Source organism: Dendrobates tinctorius, unplaced genomic scaffold (genome assembly GCF_039654945.1).
Source record: "Dendrobates tinctorius isolate UK_male_01 unplaced genomic scaffold, ASM3965494v1 ptg000321l, whole genome shotgun sequence".
Taxonomy (NCBI): Eukaryota; Metazoa; Chordata; class Amphibia; order Anura; family Dendrobatidae; genus Dendrobates; species Dendrobates tinctorius.
This window is the reverse complement of record NW_027361988.1, coordinates 101,514-122,057: the sequence shown is the minus strand read 5'-3', so window position 1 is coordinate 122,057 and position 20,544 is coordinate 101,514. Positions and strand designations below refer to the sequence as shown.

The window sequence follows — 20,544 nt, the reverse complement described above, 5'->3', positions numbered from 1 at the left end:
CGTCCAATAAGTTACCTTATAACGCCCCCATACACATTACACTAAAGTTCCATGAAAGCACTGATTTCGGGGGGTTTGGCCGACCATATAATGTATTTGGGGGCCTCCCGACAGATGATGTCAGGGCAGAGAAGGATCTGGCATCCTGAATTTCAGAGGATAATCCGTCTGTTCATCCTGTAGATAATCCTCCTCTAGAGGAGTCTGGAGGCGACTCTCTCATACAGACCACAGGAAAGCTGGAATATTTGTGTGTATGGGGGAGTCGGGAGAGATCGCCGTCTGCCAAATGACCGTTCAGCCAACTCTGATCTCATGTGTATGGGGCCGTTAGTATTACACTGACAGGCAGTGATGATACACGGCAATACAGTAGTACAGGGCATCACCGGAGCCATCAGAGGCTTGTATGTTGTATGATCGCACTGATCAGAGGGGTTTAAAAAAGGTTTAAAGTGGAAAAAAAATCACAGTTTCAGCAACAAGAAATATCCATCACTATATGGAAAGCAGAGTCACTGCACAATGTTAGTTACGTCACGTCCATAACTACTTTATTATACTCTATTATCCTGTACACAGTGGAGTAGATAGAAATCACAGATCACACAGCAATAGCTGGAATTGGATCCTCCAACGTAAAGAAAAAAAATCTATCTCTCTATATACACTGTTCAAAAAAATAAAGGGAACACTTAAACAACAGAATATAACTCCAAGTAAATCAAACTTCTGTGAAATCAAACTGTCCACTTAGGAAGCAACACTGATTGACAATCAATTTCACATGCTGTTGTGCAAATGGAATAGACAACAGATGGAAATTATTGGCAATTATCAAGACACCCTCAATAAAGGAGCGGTTCTGCAGGTGGGGACCACAGACCACATCTCAGTACCAATGCTTTCTGGCTGTTGTTTCGGTCACTTTTGAATGTTGGTTGTGCTTTCACACTCGTGGTAACATGAGACGGACTCTAAAACCCACACAAGTGGCTCAGGTAGTGCAGCTCATCCAGGATGGCACATCAATGTGAGCTGTGGCAAGAAAGTTTGCTGTGTCTGTCAGCGTAGTGTCCAGAGGCTGGAGGTGATACCAGGAGATGTGGAGGGGGCTGTAGGAGGGCAACAACCCAGCAGCAGGACTGCTACCTCCACCTTTGTGCAAGTAGGAACAGGAGGAGCACTGCCAGAGCCCTGCAAAATGATCTTCAGCAGGCCACAAATGTTCATGTGTCTGCACAAATGGTTAAAAACTGACTCCATTAGGATGGTCTGAGGGCCTGACGTCCACAGATGGGGGTTGTGCTCACAGCCCAACACTGTACAGGATGCTTGGCATTTGCCACAGAACACCAGGATTGGCAAATTCACCACTGGCGCCCTGTGCTCTTCACAGATGGAAGCAGGTTCACACTGAGCACATGTGACAGACGTGACAGAGTCTGGAGACGCCGTGGAGAGCGATCTGCTGCCTGCAACATCCTTCAGCATGACCGGTTTGGCAGTGGTCAGTAATGGTGCGGGGTGGCATTTCTTTGGAGGCCGCACAATGTTGGGCTGTGAGCACAACCCCCATGGAGACACAATTGTGCCTTTACCTGGAGATAAATTCCCAGTGGGGGCAATTTCCAAAATGCAATAACTTAAGTGGGGAATTCAGCTCTTTTCACACTTAAGGGATCTGTATATGGAGTCTACAAACTACAGTGGGGGAATAAGGATTTGTTACGCTGCCAATTTTGGGGTAAAGTCACATTTTTGTGAGGGAAAAAAGTAAAATTGCAATTTTTTCCTTCCACATTGCTTAAATTCCTGTCACACTGTCCGAATTCAGATATTGTCCTGTCAGAAAGGAGAATACAGAGAGCGAAAGGGTTAATAGGACTCACAGGAGGAACCGGCCCAGAAAGCAGAAGACCAGGAGTGTCCGCCACATATATGACTGCTCTGTGCACAGGACCTGTGATGAGGTCACAGGAGGGGAGGAGTCAGGGGTCACATGATCAGGGGCCTCAGTGTGTGCAGGACTCAGTGTGCTGGAGGGCTCCCGATAATCAGCTGCGTGTGTCGCGCTGTGTGATAGTCACAGCACCTGCATGGAGGGCGACACATGCAGCTGATTATCGGGAGCGCTCCAGGGATCCGGGGTCCCGATGCAGCTATTCGGTAAGTGATATTAGCCAATAACAACTTCTCTGACGATATTCGCTCATCTCTAGTAATAACAGCTCAAAGAAATTCACCGAACTTTTCATTAAGTTTAATAGCAAGACCCTATTAAATATTGAGCACCAGCGGGACGAAGCATTGACAGCGGCATGTAAAAGTGTGGGCGCCCCGGGTCAAAATGACCGTTATTGTGAGCAGTAGTAAGATGAAGATGAAATGATCTCTAAAAGGCCGAACCTCTAAGATGACACATGGCCTTTGTATTTTAGACAAAAATAATAATAAAAATATATATATAGACTTTTTTACAATTTCATAATTGCAAAAAGGAAAAAGGGGCGATGCAAAACTTTGGGCACCCTTGGAGATTTGTGTACTGAGATAATTTTGACCAAGATTTCACACCTTAATTAGCTTGTTAGGGTTATGGTGAGATCACATGGTGACCAGGAGCTAAAGTCTGAGGAAAGGGCTAAAAAGCCTTCACTAGACCCCTGTACAGCTGTATAATGAGGCCCAGGCTTTATAGTGAAGGGACAGGAGTGAGGGCCTGTTCCCAGGAGCTACAGTCTGAGGAAAGAGCTAAAAAGTCTTCACTAGACCCCTGTACAGCTGTATAATGGGGCCCAGGCTTTATAGTGAAGGGACAGGAGTGAGGGCCTGTTCCCAGGAGCTACAGTCTGAGGAAAGGGCTAAAAAGCCTTCACTAGACCCCTGTACAGCTGTATAATGAGGCCCAGGCTTTATAGTGAAGGAACAGGAGTGAGGGCCTGTGCCCAGGAGCTACAGTCTGAGGAAAGGGCTAAAAAGCCTTCACTAGACCCCTGTACAGCTGTATAATGAGGCCCAGGCTTTATAGTGAAGGGACAGGAGTCAGGGCCTGTTCCCAGGAGCTACAGTCTGATGAAAGAGCTAAAAAGCCTTCACTAGACCCCTGTACAGCTGTATAATGAGGCCCAGGCTTTATAGTGAAGGGACAGGAGTGAGGGCCTGTTCCCAGGAGCTACAGTCTGAGGAATGGGCTAAAAAGCCTTCACTAGACCCATGTACAGCTGTATAATGAGACCCAGGCTTTATAGTGAAGGGACAGGAGTCAGGGCCTGTTCCCAGGAGCTACAGTCTGAGGAAAGGGCTAAAAAGCCTTCACTAGACCCCTGTACAGCTGTATAATGAGGCCCAGGCTTTATAGTGAAGGGACAGGAGTGAGGGACTGTTCCCAGGAGCTACAGTCTGAGGAAAGGGCTAAAAAGCCTTCAATAGACCCCTGTACAGCTGTATAATGAGGCCCAGGCTTTATAGTGAAGGGACAGGAGTCAGGGCCTGTTCCCAGGAGCTACAGTCTGAGGAAAGGGCTAAAAAGCCTTCACTAGACCCCTGTACAGCTGTATAATGAGGCCCAGGCTTTATAGTGAAGGGACAGGAGTGAGGGACTGTTCCCAGGAGCTACAGTCTGAGGAAAGGGCTAAAAAGCCTTCACTACACCCCTGTACAGCTGTATAATGAGGCCCAGGCTTTATAGTGAAGGGACAGGAGTGAGGGCCTGTTCCCAGGAGCTACAGTCTGAGGAAAGGGCTAAAAAGCCTTCACTAGACCCCTGTACAGCTGTATAATGAGGCCCAGGCTTTATAGTGAAGGGACAGGAGTGAGGGTCTGTTCCCAGGAGCTACAGTCTGAGGAAAGGGCTAAAAAGCCTTCACTAGACCCCTGTACAGCTGTATAATGAGGCCCAGGCTTTATAGTGAAGGGACAGGAGTCAGGGCCTGTTCCCAGGAGCTACAGTCTGAGGAAAGGGCTAAAAAGCCTTCACTAGACCCCTGTACAGCTGTATAATGAGGCCCAGGCTTTATAGTGAAGGGACAGGAGTCAGGGCCTGTTCCCAGGAGCTGCAGTCTGAGGAAAGGGCTAAAAAGCCTTCACTAGACCCCTGTACAGCTGTATAATGAGGCCCAGGCTTTATAGTGAAGGGACAGGAGTGAGGGACTGTTCCCAGGAGCTACAGTCTGAGGAAAGGGCTAAAAAGCCTTCACTACACCCCTGTACAGCTGTATAATGAGGCCCAGGCTTTATAGTGAAGGGACAGGAGTGAGGGCCTGTTCCCAGGAGCTACAGTCTGAGGAAAGGGCTAAAAAGCCTTCACTAGACCCCTGTACAGCTGTATAATGAGGCCCAGGCTTTATAGTGAAGGGACAGGAGTGAGGGTCTGTTCCCAGGAGCTACAGTCTGAGGAAAGGGCTAAAAAGCCTTCACTAGACCCCTGTACAGCTGTATAATGAGGCCCAGGCTTTATAGTGAAGGGACAGGAGTCAGGGCCTGTTCCCAGGAGCTACAGTCTGAGGAAAGGGCTAAAAAGCCTTCACTAGACCCCTGTACAGCTGTATAATGAGGCCCAGGCTTTATAGTGAAGGGACAGGAGTCAGGGCCTGTTCCCAGGAGCTGCAGTCTGAGGAAAGGGCTAAAAAGCCTTCACTAGACCCCTGTACAGCTGTATAATGAGGCCCAGGCTTTATAGTGAAGGGACAGGAGTCAGGGCCTGTTCCCAGGAGCTACAGTCTGAGGAAAGGGCTAAAAAGCCTTCACTAGACCCCTGTACAGCTGTATAATGAGGCCCAGGCTTTATAGTGAAGGGACAGGAGTGAGGGCCTGTTCCCAGGAGCTACAGTCTGAGGAAAGGGCTAAAAAGCCTTCACTAGACCCCTGTACAGCTGTATAATGAGGCCCAGGCTTTATAGTGAAGGGACAGGAGTCAGGGCCTGTTCCCAGGAGCTACAGTCTGAGGAAAGGGCTAAAAAGCCTTCACTAGACCCCTGTACAGCTGTATAATGAGGCCCAGGCTTTATAGTGAAGGGACAGGAGTGAGGGACTGTTCCCAGGAGCTACAGTCTGAGGAAAGGGCTAAAAAGCCTTCACTACACCCCTGTACAGCTGTATAATGAGGCCCAGGCTTTATAGTGAAGGGACAGGAGTGAGGGCCTGTTCCCAGGAGCTACAGTCTGAGGAAAGGGCTAAAAAGCCTTCACTAGACCCCTGTACAGCTGTATAATGAGGCCCAGGCTTTATAGTGAAGGGACAGGAGTGAGGGTCTGTTCCCAGGAGCTACAGTCTGAGGAAAGGGCTAAAAAGCCTTCACTAGACCCCTGTACAGCTGTATAATGAGGCCCAGGCTTTATAGTGAAGGGACAGGAGTCAGGGCCTGTTCCCAGGAGCTACAGTCTGAGGAAAGGGCTAAAAAGCCTTCACTAGACCCCTGTACAGCTGTATAATGAGGCCCAGGCTTTATAGTGAAGGGACAGGAGTCAGGGCCTGTTCCCAGGAGCTACAGTCTGAGGAAAGGGCTAAAAAGCCTTCTCTAGACCCCTGTACAGCTGTATAATGAGGCACAGGCTTTATAGTGAAGGGACAGGAGTGAGGGCCTGATTCCAGGAGCTACAGACTGAGGAAAGGGCTAAAAAGCCTTCACTAGACCCCTGTACAGCTGTATAATGAGGCCCAGGCTTTATAGTGAAGGGACAGGAGTGAGGGCCTGTGCCCAGGAGCTACAGTCTGAGGAAAGGGCTAAAAAGCCTTCACTAGACCCCTGTACAGCTGTATAATGAGGCCCAGGCTTTATAGTGAAGGGACAGGAGTGAGAAAAGTGGGGAAAGGAGGCAGAAGAGCCGGACTGCCCATCACTAACCTGCAGAGCCGCACTCCACATATATGGCTGCTCTGTGCACAGGACCTGTGATGAGGTCACAGGAGGGGAGGAGTCAGGGGTCACATGATCTCCGGAGTGCAGACCTCCATGGAGCCTTCTCCTCAGTCAGTGACATTCCCGCCATTATTCGCCCCTCACTACTGGCACAATTACCCCGCGCCGCCTTCTCTACACAGTGTTATGTGTGGAATGTAACGTGTGATTTCTCTGGAGGGAAATAGACCCCACACATGAGGGAATTCTCACCAGTTACCGGCCGTCTACTATATGGCGGCATATGATTGTGCTATCGACTCCACACCAGGAGCTAAAATGCCCAAATCTCTAATGTAACCGCTATAAGAGAAGATATAACAAATTTCCCCTAAACTCACACAGCGGAGGAGGCCTCACTTGGAGCAATGTGACTCGCGCACAGAAAATCTATTCCCGGTTCTGTGATAAGTTATCGGCCGACAGGAAGAAGAAAGGTCTGAATTACAGCCCAGACTGGAGGAGAAACTGCAGGAGTGAGAATTGGCCAATCAGCGCTCTTCACCCCTATACTTATCTACACAAATACAAGATATGAAATGACAATTAGACGCCATTCTCACCACCAGAACGGAGAGGCGCTAACTTGGAGTAAAGCCGCGTTTTATCACCATGCCAATAAGCCTAATAAGATGCCGCTCGTAAGCTCAGAATGAGAGAGTCACTGCATATAATCTCCTCTATAACAGACCCTAAGGGTCAGACCTCAGCCCACCCCGATGTCATGTATAGCACTTATAATGAATACCCCCAGAGTTTGTATTCCCCCCACAATCACCCCCCCCTCACTACTGGAGTCATTCCTTCACACACTACATCTACCTAACCTGACTGAGTCCGCGGCACAACAACTCCATTTACACATCTCTGAGGAGGAAATAGTTTCAACAACCAAAAAACTAAAAAGAGGAAAGGCCCCGGGGCCGGATGGTCTTACAGCAATATATGATAAAAAATGCAGCGATGTGCTGACACCACATATAAAAACCTCTGTAATTCACTACTAAATGGCTCACAGCTGCCCCCTGAGCTCTACGTGGCGCATGTAACCGTAATCCCTAATCCTAAGAAAGATCATCTCACAACAAATTATAGACCTATATCCCTCTTATACATTGACTTCAAAATCTTTACATCCATTGTGACTAACAGGACCAATAAAATCCTCCCTCACCTCATCCATCGGGATCAGGTTGGTTTTATACCAGCGCGACAGGCCCCAGATAATATTAGGAGAGCGTTAAATATTATTCATACAACTAACCTACAGCGAAAGCGACTTCTCCTGCTTGCATTAGATATGGAGAGGGCTTTCGATTCGGCGTCCTGGACGTATCTCTTTACGGTTCTATCGGAAGTCGGATTCTCCCCTAAACTTATAAAGTGCCTCCAATTGTTATATGATAGCCCTATCGCTTATATAAAACTCCCGTCACCACACCCCCCTCCAATTAATATTCAGAGGGTACCAGGCAGGGCTGTCCTCTATCTCCGGATCTTTTTGCACTTGCAATGGAACCCATTGTGGAAGCAATAAGGAGAGATCAGAATATCCTGGGCCCTGAGAATATGGGAGACCAATATAAAGTCAGCCTCTTTGCGGATGATCTCCTGCTAACATTAATAAGTCCCCACACTACACTCCCTCACTTGTTTTCCCTCCTTCACGAATTTGAGAAGATCTCAGGGTTAAAGATTAACATTGATAAATCCGAAGCATTATTTGTAAATTTTCCTAAGAGCAAACTAATATAGCCTCCCATTTTGGGTTTATACACAAAGAACATTATCTAACATATCTGGGTATCAACTTAACAACCAACAGGTCACCTCTGTTTAGGTGGAATTACACTCCACAGATCCAAAACTTCCAGAGAGACCTCGATAGATGGGCTTCCTCAAAGTTATCCTGGCTCGGCAGAATACAGGCATTAAAAATGGTGTCACTGCCTCGCTTCTTATATCTATTTAGGTCCCTCCCAATTATGGTACCAGCCAGAACGTTCACTCAGTTACACTCTGTGAGGTCTAAGTTTCTTTGGCTCAGAAAACAACCCAGAATTGTGCAAAAACTTATGTTCTGTCACAGAAAAGAAGGGGGTTTATCCCTCCCTAATTTTACACTTTATTACAAGTCGGCACAGATTGCTCCATTAATAAGTGCGTGTTCATATCCCAATAGTCCGAGATGGGTTATTCTGGAATCATTTCTCTCCAAACCATTCTCTTTATCAGGCCTAATGTGGACCACAGACCGACTTCCACGGGGGTTAATGAATGTGGCTCCTTTTACAGTCCACTCGTTGCTTCTTTGGAGGAAAGTTTAAATATAACTTACAATCAAGCCCTTCTCCCCTGACAGCTATATTACACAACCCCATGTTCCCGCCAGGCCTTGAGACACAAATGTTTTCTTGGTGGAAGCTGAAAGGTATTCATATACTTAAACATTTGTGTTCCCCATTTAATATCTTACTTGACAGACAGGAATTTGTTCAAATATTTGAACCTCCAGTTAGGGAGGTAATGCGACTGAATCAGATCTTTCCACTTTGCAAAGCAGATCCTCCCGAGCGGTACTACTCTCAGGGCGAGTTTTGAAAATTAATGTCTAAATGACCCTTTGGGCAGGGGAACGATCTCTCATTGATCTACTGTGCTATAAATTCCCCACAAGATGATAAAAAATTTGAAGTATATGTTACAGTGGGAGGAGGATCTGGGGTTTGAACAGTCAATTGATGAATGGTATCGTAGCTGTGACACCCTATCATGAGGCAGTCACCAGACTTCCCTTGTGGAGACCTCCTTAAAACTATTGCACAGAGTCTATTATGTACAGGAAAAAATTCACAGCATTTTTCCTAAAATCTCGGGAGACTGTTTTAGGGGCTGTGGAATATCTGGTGACATGAGACATATTTGGTGGTCTTGTATGGTGGTTTCTGGGCTTTGGGAGAAGGTGAAGCATCTGATAGCACAGATGTATGGTGGACCGGTTGATCTGGAACCTTCTACCCTTTTACTGGGAACCAGGCCTTCCCGGCTTCCAGAACGCTTTCAGAAGCTAGTAAACTACTTATGTATGGCCACTAAAATCCACATTGCGGCAAAGTGGAAGTCGCCCTCACTGTCAATATCTGTGGTGAAAGAGAAGATGAACGACATTATGTTACTCTCATTTGTGGCCCCAGCGTTTCTTGTAGAATAAATCCCTTTCTCACACAGTCCTGTAGTAATGACTTTGTTCTCACGTTTTGTAGGAGGGTTCGTCTGACTCCATCTTATGTTATCAGTATAAGTGCGAGAGATGAGAGACCGACGACCGCAGTTTTACCGTGTGTGTCCGGCATCAGTTCTACAGTGTGAGAGATGCAGGGTCTGTGACCGAAGCTGGGGGTATACGGGTGTATACAGCATACACAGAGGGGTCTGTGACCGAAGCTGGGGGTATACGGGTGTATACAGCATACACAGAGGGGTCTGTGACCGAAGCTGGGGGTATACGGGTGTATACAGCGTACACAGAGGAGTCTGTGACCGAAGCTGGGGGTATACGGGTGTATACAGCATACACAGAGGGGTCTGTGACCGAAGCTGGGGGTATACGGATGTATACAGCGTACACGGGGGGGTCTGTGACCGAAGCTGGGGGTATAAGGGTGTATACAGCATACACACAGGGGTCTGTTATCGAAGCTGGGGGTATACAGGTGTATACAGTGTACACAGGGGTCTGCGACCGAAACGGGGGGTATGCGGGTGTATACAGCGTACACAGGGGTCTGCGACCGAAGCTGGGGGTATACAGGTGAATACAGTATGCACAGGGGTCTGCGACCAAAACTGTGGATAAACAGGTGTATACAGTGAACACAGGGGTCTGTGACCGAAGCTTGGGCTATACGGGTGTATACAGTGTGAGAGACGCGGGGTCTGTGACTGAAGCTTGGGGTATACAGGTGTATACAGAGGGGTCCACACAAACACGGCTCCGCTCCGTACACCTTGTTCACACACGGCTCCGCTCCGCACACCTCGTACACACACGGCTCCGCTCCGTACACCTCGTACACACACGGCTCCGCTCCGTACACCTCGTACACACACGCCTCCGCTCCGTACACCTCGTACACACACGTCTCCGCTCCGTACACCTCGTACACACACGGCTCCGCCCCGTACACCTCGTACACACAGGGCTCCGCTCCGTACACCTCGTACACACACGGCTCCGCTCCGTACACCTCGTACACACACGGCTCCACTCCGTACACCTCGTACACACGGCTCCGCTCCGTACACCTCGTTCACACGCGGCTCTGCTCCGTACACCTCGTACACACAGGGCTCCGCTCCGTACACCATGTACACACACGGCTCCGTACACCTCGTACACACACGGCTCCGCTCCGTACACCTCGTACACACACGGCTCCGCCCCGTACACCTCGTACACACAGGGCTCCGCTCCGTACACCTCGTACACACACGGCTCCGCTCCGTACACCTCGTACACACACGGCTCCACTCCGTACACCTCGTACACACGGCTCCGCTCCGTACACCTCGTTCACACGCGGCTCTGCTCCGTACACCTCGTACACACACGGCTCCGCTCCGTACACCATGTACACACACGGCTCCGTACACCTCGTACACACACGGCTCCGCTCCGTACACCTCGTACACACACGGCTCCGCTCCGTACACCTCGTACACACCGTACACACACGGCTCCGCTCCGTACACCTCGTACACACGCGGCTCCGCTCCGTACACCTCGTACACACACGGCTCCGCTCCGTGCACCTCGTACACACACGGCTCTGCTACATCCACCCTGTAAACTCCTCCTGACCCCACACAGAAACTTCCCCTCATCCAGCACCATGACAACCAGCACAGCAGAGTCCTGCACACACTGAGGCCCCTGATCATGTGACCCCCTGACTCCTCCCCTCCTGTGACCTCATCACAGGTCCTGTGCGCACAGAGCAGCTGTAGAAATCTCCGGCCTCGGGGGTCTCACCAGACTTCGCTCTTTTCTTGCAGGGGCCGCAGTGGATTTCATCCTGGATCCATAGAGCTGAATAGAGGAGCGATGTTCCTTCACTCTGATGGGAATTGATGGTGACGTTTGTCCAACGTCCACGTTACCGAGTAAATCCCCCCAGGACTGCAGCCGGTAAAGACCCCGATATCCACAGGTGTCCCCTCTAATTGGGGGAAAGGGATAGAGAAGCCTCTTATCCCGAGGGGAAACCCTGTACATGGAGACATCGGCCTCAGATCTCTCCTGTCCTGTTCTTCCAGAAAAGCCTCAAACTTCTGTGTGTGACTCAGAGCTGAGATCTAACGGGAGAGAAGATTCCAGTGCGGGGAAGACGGGAAACCTTCATATAGACGGCCGGTGGGGATGGAGGCAGTGACCGACTCTGGCCAAATCTGTCTCTAGAGCCGCAGTAGAAGATGAAGATGTCGTCCTCATCATGAAGGAGTTATTTCTCATGTCGCGTGTAATGAATCTCTCCTGCAGTATTGCTAATGCCGATTCCAGTGTCGGTAATGAGACGAGAATTAGCGTTATGGAAGATGAGTCTATGAGGAACGTGTTCAGCTGCCGACTCCGAGGAGGAAACTGCTTGTTGTCTGTGGCCTAAATATATAGGTTTTATTAGTAGATGTCAGGGGAGAAAACTAAACCCTGTAAGATAATAAATCTCCTCATATGTTTCCCTTATTATCTCCAGTAATTGTATTATTACACAGGATTCTTATGATGTTACATCGGCTCATCTTTTTCTCATTCAGGTCTCTACAATATCGGAGCCTCTCAGTGAAGATCTTCTACAGAAGAGAATTTTCCTGATTTCCCCATCAAGGATGGATATGGACAGAGACAAGATGGCGGAGAGGATGTTACACCTCACCCTAGAGATCCTCTTCCGTCTCACTGGAGAGGTGAGAGATTCTGATGACCTCACATTACATCATTCTTATCTATGGGAATAACAGATGGACAGAACTGGAGAGGTGAGGACTCTGGGAATGTCTGTAGTGAGATTTATTAATGTGTCCCTCCATAACCAGGATTACACAGTGGTGAAGAAGACCTCTAGTGATCGCTGTCAGGACCCTGTGTCTGAGGGATGGGGAAGACCCCTGAGCCCAATCACGGGGCCTCCACCTCACCCCCTGATCCATGAGGACATCAATGACCAGAATATTCTAGAACTCATCTACAAGATGATTGAGCTGCTGACTGGAGAGGTGACACTGCTGGGAATGCTGGGACATTATACAGTAACATTATGAAGGGATCGGGGGGATGACGGTATCATTGTATGTGTCAGGTTCCTATAAGGTGTCAGGATGTCGCCGTCTATTTCTCCATGGAGGAGTGGGAGTATTTAGAAGGACACAGAGATCTGTACAAGAACGTCATAATGGAGGTTCCCCAGCCCCTCACATCACCAGGTAATAGACAGGACTAAATACACACGGCCTATAATTATCTGTATGTAGAGAATGAATTCAGTCCCTGTATGTGTTTCCTCCAGATCTATCCAGTAAGAGGACAACACCAGAGAGATGTCCCCGTCCTCTTCTTCCACAGGACTGTAACCAAGAAGATCCCAGTGCTCCTCAGGATCATCAGGTAGATGGAGAGAAGGTGTCAGGAGATCTCCCCTATGATGTGTAGACGGCTGTGAAGGTCTTGTGCTCAGTCTTGTTTTATCCACCAGTATTATATGTTTTATACTTGTGTAATGAGAACGGTGGAGATGGCAGGATTAGAGCTGATCATAGATGGGACTTCTCCATCTGTCGGTGACTCTTACAATATTTGTTTCAGGGTGAAGATCTGACCCATACTAATACTACAGAGACATATGTGAAGGGTGATGACTGGTGTAAAGAGGAGATTCCCACATATGACTACCCAGGTGAGTAGTAACCACTGAATGCAGAGACGTCACAGATTCCTCTCAGTCACCGGCTGTGGCTGCTTTATCGGTGGTGTAGTCCGGCCGTATTTCCATGATCACCATTTTGCCTCTAGACCACAACATTCTCCTCCACCCAAAACTGTTCAAATGACTTTGATACAGGAAAGATATATAACTTTGTACCGTGTTAGCCAGTAGATAAAAGAATATTTAGAATTGAGAGTCCTCAGTGGTTGATACCTTTTAATGGCTAACTGAAAAGGTGGTAGCACATTGCAAGCTTTCGAGACTCCTCAGGTCTCTTCATCAGGCTAGACTAATGCAACATCTGAAAAATCACATATTTATACACAAAACAGCACAAAAATAACGCAACAGACAAGACAAGTAACATTTAGCAGAATTGTCATAAATATTGGAACAGTTTATAGATTAGGAGTGTGAAGGTTTTATTGCCCTCTGATTGGGATCTGGTTCTGTGTTGTGTGATGACCCCAGAAGGTCTGAAGAGCAAATTCCTTAATTGATGTAAAAAGACATAAATCCATGCGACACATTCATTCCTGCACTGAGTGTGTCAAAAGTTGTCATAAATTTATACTCCCAGACCCTCCTGTCTCTCTGAGAGTTGAAGTTACCTTTTAATACAAGTAATTTAATGTCCATCATGCTATGACCGGGGATACAAAAATGTTTTGCCACAGGTAGATCCCTTCTTTTTTCTCTTATTGTGTGGCAATGAGAATTCATCCTTGTTCTCAGTGTTTGCCTGGTCTCTCCCCACATACAGACCCCCCAGATGGACATTTAGTACAAATAATTAAGTACACCCCATTAGATGTGATGCAGCTGAGAGTACCTGGGATCTTGTAGTCCTGATGTGAGTTGGGGATCTTTATCTTGTCCGTGGTCATTATAAATGGACAGGTTTTACATTTTTTCTGGTTGCAAGGAAAGGTTCCTGCAGCTGTTGGAGAGGACAGGGAGCTTCTGACAATGATGCTTCTTAGATTAGGGGGCTGCCTAAAACACAGTAGTGGGGGGTCTGGAAACATGGATTGTAATCGGGCATCGTTTTGTAGTAAAGGTTGTAATTCCCGTGCCGCTCCCTTTAGCACCTCCAGATTTGGGTTGTAGGTGACCACTAGAGGCTCCTGGTTATTTTCTTCTTTAGCTTTGTAATGTGGCAGGTGATTCCTTGACATTCTGGTGGCTCTTGTAATTTGGTTTTCTATTGTTCTTGGATGGTAGCCCTGACTCAAAAAGGACTTTCTGAGGCGACCGAGGTGTTTGTCTCTATCCATGGGGTTGGAACATGCGTTATATGTTATATATTGTTAACGTATGATATTCTGATCACGCTCAGTAATGCAATACAATGAGTGCGTGGAAAACACTGGACTGCACTCCGATGACACAATGGAGAAGAGTTTGTTCTCCATCTTTTCCTCAGTGTTCTCTGAATCTCTCATCCTAGACAATCGGACCACACTGTGCTGACACTCGGGTCAGATCCTGATCCAAGTGTCAGCTGTACAGTATAATTGGCCGATTCTCTCAGATCAGAGGATATATATGGCCGTCTGCATTGGCCCTTAGAAATCCATGTAGCCGCACGCTCCGGTCCGAGTGCCGGTGGCAGTGCTGGGTGTTGTTTCTCGCATCACACACCCTAGTGTGACCCCGGCCTTAGAATGATTCTTGTACTCAGCGTTTGCAGGGTGCTGTAGCCTTGTGTTTGTATCTAGGGTATGTGCACACAGTTTTTTTTCAGGGGGCAGAGCTGCTTCAGGAAAGTGTCTCCGGTCTTTTACCTGAAGGCGCCATGTCTTTTGTGCCACCGGCGTCTTTTCTCGATAGTTTCTATTATAGTTGCAGGTGACAGAATGTGCTACTTCTATTAATGGCCTCAGTTTCCAAGCACTGAAGCAGATAAAAGACGTAACAGACGGAGCGGGTACAGCAATGTGGTTTTCCATTGCCGTGCACTAAGTTCATGTTTAGCGGCAGGTTTGTGGCGCTTCTTCAATCCGCCTGACAAAGATGTGTGCACATCCCCTTACCTTGGTTCTGCAGCCACAAAATACAGGCATCCCAGCATGAAAACCATCTGTCCAGTCTCTGCTGCTTCTATAAGGAAGGCAAGGCAGCGATAAACTGGTTAATGGGTCACTACACATGGGCCGGTGATGGGTGCTGCCCCCAGACGGGAACTTTAGTGATTTTCACGTATGAAAAAAACTAAATGAATGAAAATCTTCTCCTATACATTACAGTGTTAATCCGCGCAGAGTGTGCACTGGGGCGATCTATGTGGGGTCTGTGATCGGCGCAGGTTCAGAGACTTGTGGAGGGGATTGTGTCTGTGACAACAATTAAAAATGAAAATGTCTGATTTTTATTTGGGGAGACACAGTCTGCAAGAACATGAGCCTGTGAGCAGCACCATAGACTATAATGGAAGAGAACTAATGAAAACCACAGAGAGAACATGGACGTGAGAAACGGCTGTCTGACTGAGACTTTCCTGTCATTCCTGTGCTCCAGCATGTCCACGACCACCGACCAGCCATATACACGTCAGTCAGTGTCCTCTACGGCCTGTTCACACAGGAGGACGCACTTCTCTGTGCACACAGCGACTGGTAATATGTTCTGTGCACGTAGACTGTCCTGTTCTCAGGAGCGCATGTCCTGTTTACCCCGAGCAATGTGCCACCAAGAACCTGGATTTTTAAGCCGTGACTAATAATCATTTTTCCTTCCATCAGGTGATTACTGACCTATTGAAATGAGCCGATAATCAGGAAGCCGCGCTCTTACAATCCCACATTTCATGATTATTGGCCCATCTAAAGTGGCCATAATTCAGTGGCTGTCAGCTCTGCAGGTCACAACACTAAACGTTGTGATTGTAGGCCGCTGACCTGTATTAGACTATCTAGAGAGCAAGATTACAGAGGGTACAAGACGTGGGCCTGTGGTCTTACAAATGCCAGGGCTGAATTTCACTCCCAGTCCGGCCCTGGCTACATGGAAAATAAAGACACAGCCAGAATAAAGCCGTTTATTAGAAATAAAACTAAACAGTTTTCCTTTTCTATTTAAAAATAACAAACACAGTTATACTCACCTAACGCCTATTTCCACCGAAGACCTCGTTCTGTAATAAAAATAAAATACAACAATATACCATACCTGTCTGTCGCTCTGTCCCACGCCGTAATCCATGTCTGGGGGATAATTCGTTTTCAACCTGGACGGTGCCAAGATGCAACCATGCAGGCAGAGAACCACTGGTGAATGAGCTGCTGCAAGCACAACATCATTAACCAGAAGTGACATCATCGAGGTTTCCAGCCAGGCTGAACTGCAGTGACCTCAGGACTGTGGGAAATAGCCAGTGATGAGGTCACCACAGTTCAAGCTAATTCTCTGTGTTATTGTTAAATAAAAAATGAAAACTGTGTTTTGTTTTATTTCTAATATAAGACTTTATTCTGGCTGTGTCTTTACCATATAACTATAGGATTAGTAATGGATAGGTGTCTTATAGACACCTCTCCATTACTAAGCCGTGGACTTGATGTCACCAGACAATACAAGGGTGACATCAACCCCACAAATATGAACTCCATTTGCCACCACTACAGGGAAAGTGGGAAGAGCCGGGAAAAGCACCAGATTTGGCGCATCTAATAGATGTGCCTTTTCTGGGCAGCTGCGGGCTGTTATTTTTAGGCTGGCCCCTTACAAGCCTGAGAATACCATCCCCCAGTTGTCAGCTTTAGCAAGGTTTGTTGTCAAAAATGGGGGGACCCCATGCAGTTTTTTAAATGTGAGGAATACTCCCATCATCCGCTCCTGCTGTCACTGTTCTTAGCAGCAGGTGTAGGTTGATGGGAATAATAGTCCCAAAAGCCGCCACCTGCTGTCATCATTCTGACTTTAATATAACTCTCATCATTCTCCCTGCCGACAGAGCAGAGGAGAATGATGAGAGCGTCTTCAGCACCTGCCGCCGGTGAACAGCGCTTACTGTAGCGCTTCTTCCCTTCCGACCGTCCATGTGGTACTGATGCTGCACACAGTTGTCACACATGTACCACAAGTATTACACACATGGACATCTCCGGTACCGAAAATATCTGGACGTGTGAAACCGGCCTTATACACAGTTCTCTTTAAATGCCTAATATTTCTTCTTGAAACTCATCTGACAGAAAATATTATTGGAGCTTAGGATAGTATAGATTGTGAAGTCTCCGAGACCCATACGCTAATTACCCCAGAGAGGTTTCACCACTAGCTGCTCATTTATTACTGATGGAGACTGTGGAGTTTGATCATTTCAGTAGTTCCTAATCAGGCCCCATTATTAATATCTGACGTGTGTCACTTTATGTGGTGGTAAGTTTGGAATTCTTCACAAAGGATAATAGGAAACAAATGGATCTTACAAATTATTTTCCAGCTTCGCACTAATCCCTACATACAATTGTACACTACTGTCTGGGCACATGGAAGTCTTCAGAAGGGAAGGAGCGCCATTTAGCTATTTAGCTCCCCTGATGAAGCCGCATGGGTTGCGGCGATACGCGTGGGGTATGATCCTGGGTGTAGCACCCACTTGGTTATAGCTGTATTTTCACTGCGACCTTATCATTGGTTGCTCTGGAGTAATTTTTGTGTGGTACAATTGAATATTGGATTGTGGGCATTGGCCATATTGCTGTTGGCTTATTATGGCCTGTGTGCCCTAACCAGTGAATATTTAGGGACACATGCATGGAATTATTTCATGCAGTGATTGTGCAATATTAGGGCCCTTGGTCTCCATGAGCAGGTTTATGGGGTGGTTGTTGTGATTTATTGCAGTGAGGTTGGACCACATGGTTGATATACAGGTTATTACAGCATAATCTATAATTGTGATATGCCATACTTCACTGTTATATATTGTGGGATGCTTCATATGTTTTTATTATGTTTTTAATTGTATTGCTGCATCAATAAAACATTGTTTTTGTACTGGTTCAGTGTGCGCTATTTGCAGTGGTTCTTTTTCTTCTCTTCTCATGTTTATTATTCCACTGTTGCTGCACCTAAACCTTCATTTATATATTTGTGATTGGTACAGTTGGTGCGCCCCATTTTTGTTATATATATTTAGCTATTTGAATGCAGATCTAGCAGGAATAGTTTACAGACACAATGTATTGGGAGCTCTGTTCATGGTCACCTGGCAGCTCAAAAGATGTCCTCCATGAACATGCTTGGCTCTATCTTCTCTACTCTCCATATCCCAAGGATTGCCTTGCTCATCGCCCTATAACACCCTTACATGGAATCTGGACTTACACAGGGACCCCTAGGCTTGGACCATGGTGTTACCTGCTATTCTGTGGTGTTAGATGGCAAGAAGAATAGTCAGGTAGCTGGGTCAGAACCAGAAGGACAGAACACAGAATCAGAAGACACAAGAGTAGTCAGTAAACGGGCCACGGTCACAGCAGGAAACAAATACACAAGCCGCAAGCTGAGCACAGAGGACTGAACCAGAGGAGAACAGCGCTGTATCTGGCAGATTCCGGCCATGTGCTTTGAGCTTTAGTAGGGTGTGGTACTTTCCAATTGGCTGAAGTAGGGACCAGATTACTCCAGCTGGACAGCAGGAACAGATCCCAGATGAGATTGGACACACCATATGCAGAAGCCCTAATATAACTAAATGACAGAAACCAGAATAGTAGAAATCCCCATAAAGTGATTCCATTTTATAAATTAATTCACTGAGGGTTATAATCCTTAGGAGGAGTGAATATTTTGACTCCACAGCCACTTTCTGGAAATTAACACGCAGTGGATGTTGGAGAGTGAAAATTACACATTTGCCATTTTATTACCCAGCACATAGTGCCCAGATTGTGCTCCAGGAGACACACACCACAAATTAAGTGGGTTCTTCTCACTGTAGTATTGCTAAATACAGGGATCCTAAATGTTGTTTGCGCACACTGCAAGACTCCGAAGTGAGAGCGGATTTTGCCGGATTGGTTTATGGAAACCTTGTTGCTTTTCAGCAGCCTTTGAGCCACTAATAGTGCGGGAACCTCTGTTTTTCCATTGACAGATGATGGACCTGAGTGGGGACTTGTTTTTTGTGAGATGAGAATTGGTATTATTTTCGCCTACATAACATTGATTAGTTTCTTTATATTTGACATTTGGGAGGCAGAATGAACCAACAGTTGAACACCGCACACTACTGGCTCATCCAACAAGGTTTTCTATTAGACTGTGAACTGTCATTGTTTTGTAAATTTAAGTTTTTGTTACATAAACTGTCCATAAAAATATCAAGTGAAGTAGAAATGTTCAAAAATATAAAACTCAAGGATATTTTATTAAAAAGTACTATTTTATTATGTTAGCAGATGACTGTACCAGGAGATCAGAGGGACAGCTGACATCTTCAGTTTTTAAATCTGATGATCTTAATATCCTACAAGATACAAATGAAGTGATTGCTATTACTCCAGATATACCATCATCCATTCACAGCCAAGATCTGTCATCTGATCCTATGAAACAGGTCCCATCTTCTGATTCATTACTGACTACTAAGGAAAATCAAAGTCACAAAAGAGGCATTAAAAAACAAACTGCTACTAACGCAAATCAGTCATTTTCCTGTTCAGAATGTGGAAAATATTTTACATCTAAATCACATTTTGTATACCACCAGAGAATTCACACAGGGGAGAAGCCTTTTTCCTGTTCAGAATGTGGGAAATGTTTTAATCGTAACTCAAAATTGGTTAGGCACCAGGGGACTCACACAGGGGAGAAGCCTTTTTCCTGTTCAGAGTGTGAGAAATATTTTAATCAGAAATCAGACCTTGTTGTTCACCAGAGAATTCACACAGGGGAGAAGCCTTTTTCATGTTCAGAATGTAGGAAATGTTTTAAACAGAAATCAGAGCTTGATAGTCACCAGAGAATTCACACGGGGGAGAAGCCTTTTTCATGTTCAGAATGTAGGAAATGTTTTAAACAGAAATCAGACCTTGTTGTTCACCAGAGAATTCACACAGGGGAGAAGCCTTTTTCATGTTTAGAATGTTTGAAATGTTTTAATCGTAACTCAACATTGGTTAGGCACCAGAGGACTCACACAGGGGAGAAGCCTTTTTCATGTTCAGAATGTGGGAAATGTTTTAGCCAGAAAGCGCTTCTTGATCGCCATCAGAGCAGTCACACAGGGGAGAAGCCTTTTTTATTTTCTTAATGTGGTAAATATTTTACTTGGAAATCAACTGTTAATAAACATCAGCGATGTCACATATGGGAGAACCCTTTTTTGTTCAGAATGTTGGAATCGCTTTAACCAAACCTGGATCTTCTTAAAGGGATTATCTCTTGTTATTCCTCATGTTTGCTGACAAAAGGATAAAATTAAACTTTATTACTTCCAAATGTAAATCTATACCCATAATTCACCCCCTGAAGGTTAGTCAGAAGGTTACTAATAGAAAAAACAAATATCCCACATCTCAGTATATAGGGTGAGGTGACATATGCACACTCACTCTCCAAGCCTCTCTTTTCTACGGGTTTCATCCTCACCAAAGGCGACTCATCAGGAGACTATTTAATATTGACCTATATTCAAGTGAGACCAGACAAAAA

General features: G+C 46.4%; 1 long non-coding RNA gene and 1 pseudogene across 1 annotated transcript; both read left to right on the top strand.

Moving 5' to 3' along the window:
• LOC141073954 (uncharacterized) overlaps positions 1-20,331 on the top strand; it is a 79,510-nt pseudogene extending 59,179 nt beyond the window's left edge.
• On the top strand, positions 12,460-17,888 carry LOC141073968 (uncharacterized). Its single transcript, XR_012227101.1, has 3 exons — positions 12,460-12,560; positions 12,759-12,849; positions 15,269-17,888. It is a non-coding gene; the product is annotated as an uncharacterized lncRNA (long non-coding RNA).
• Positions 20,332-20,544: the final 213 nt, after the last annotated feature.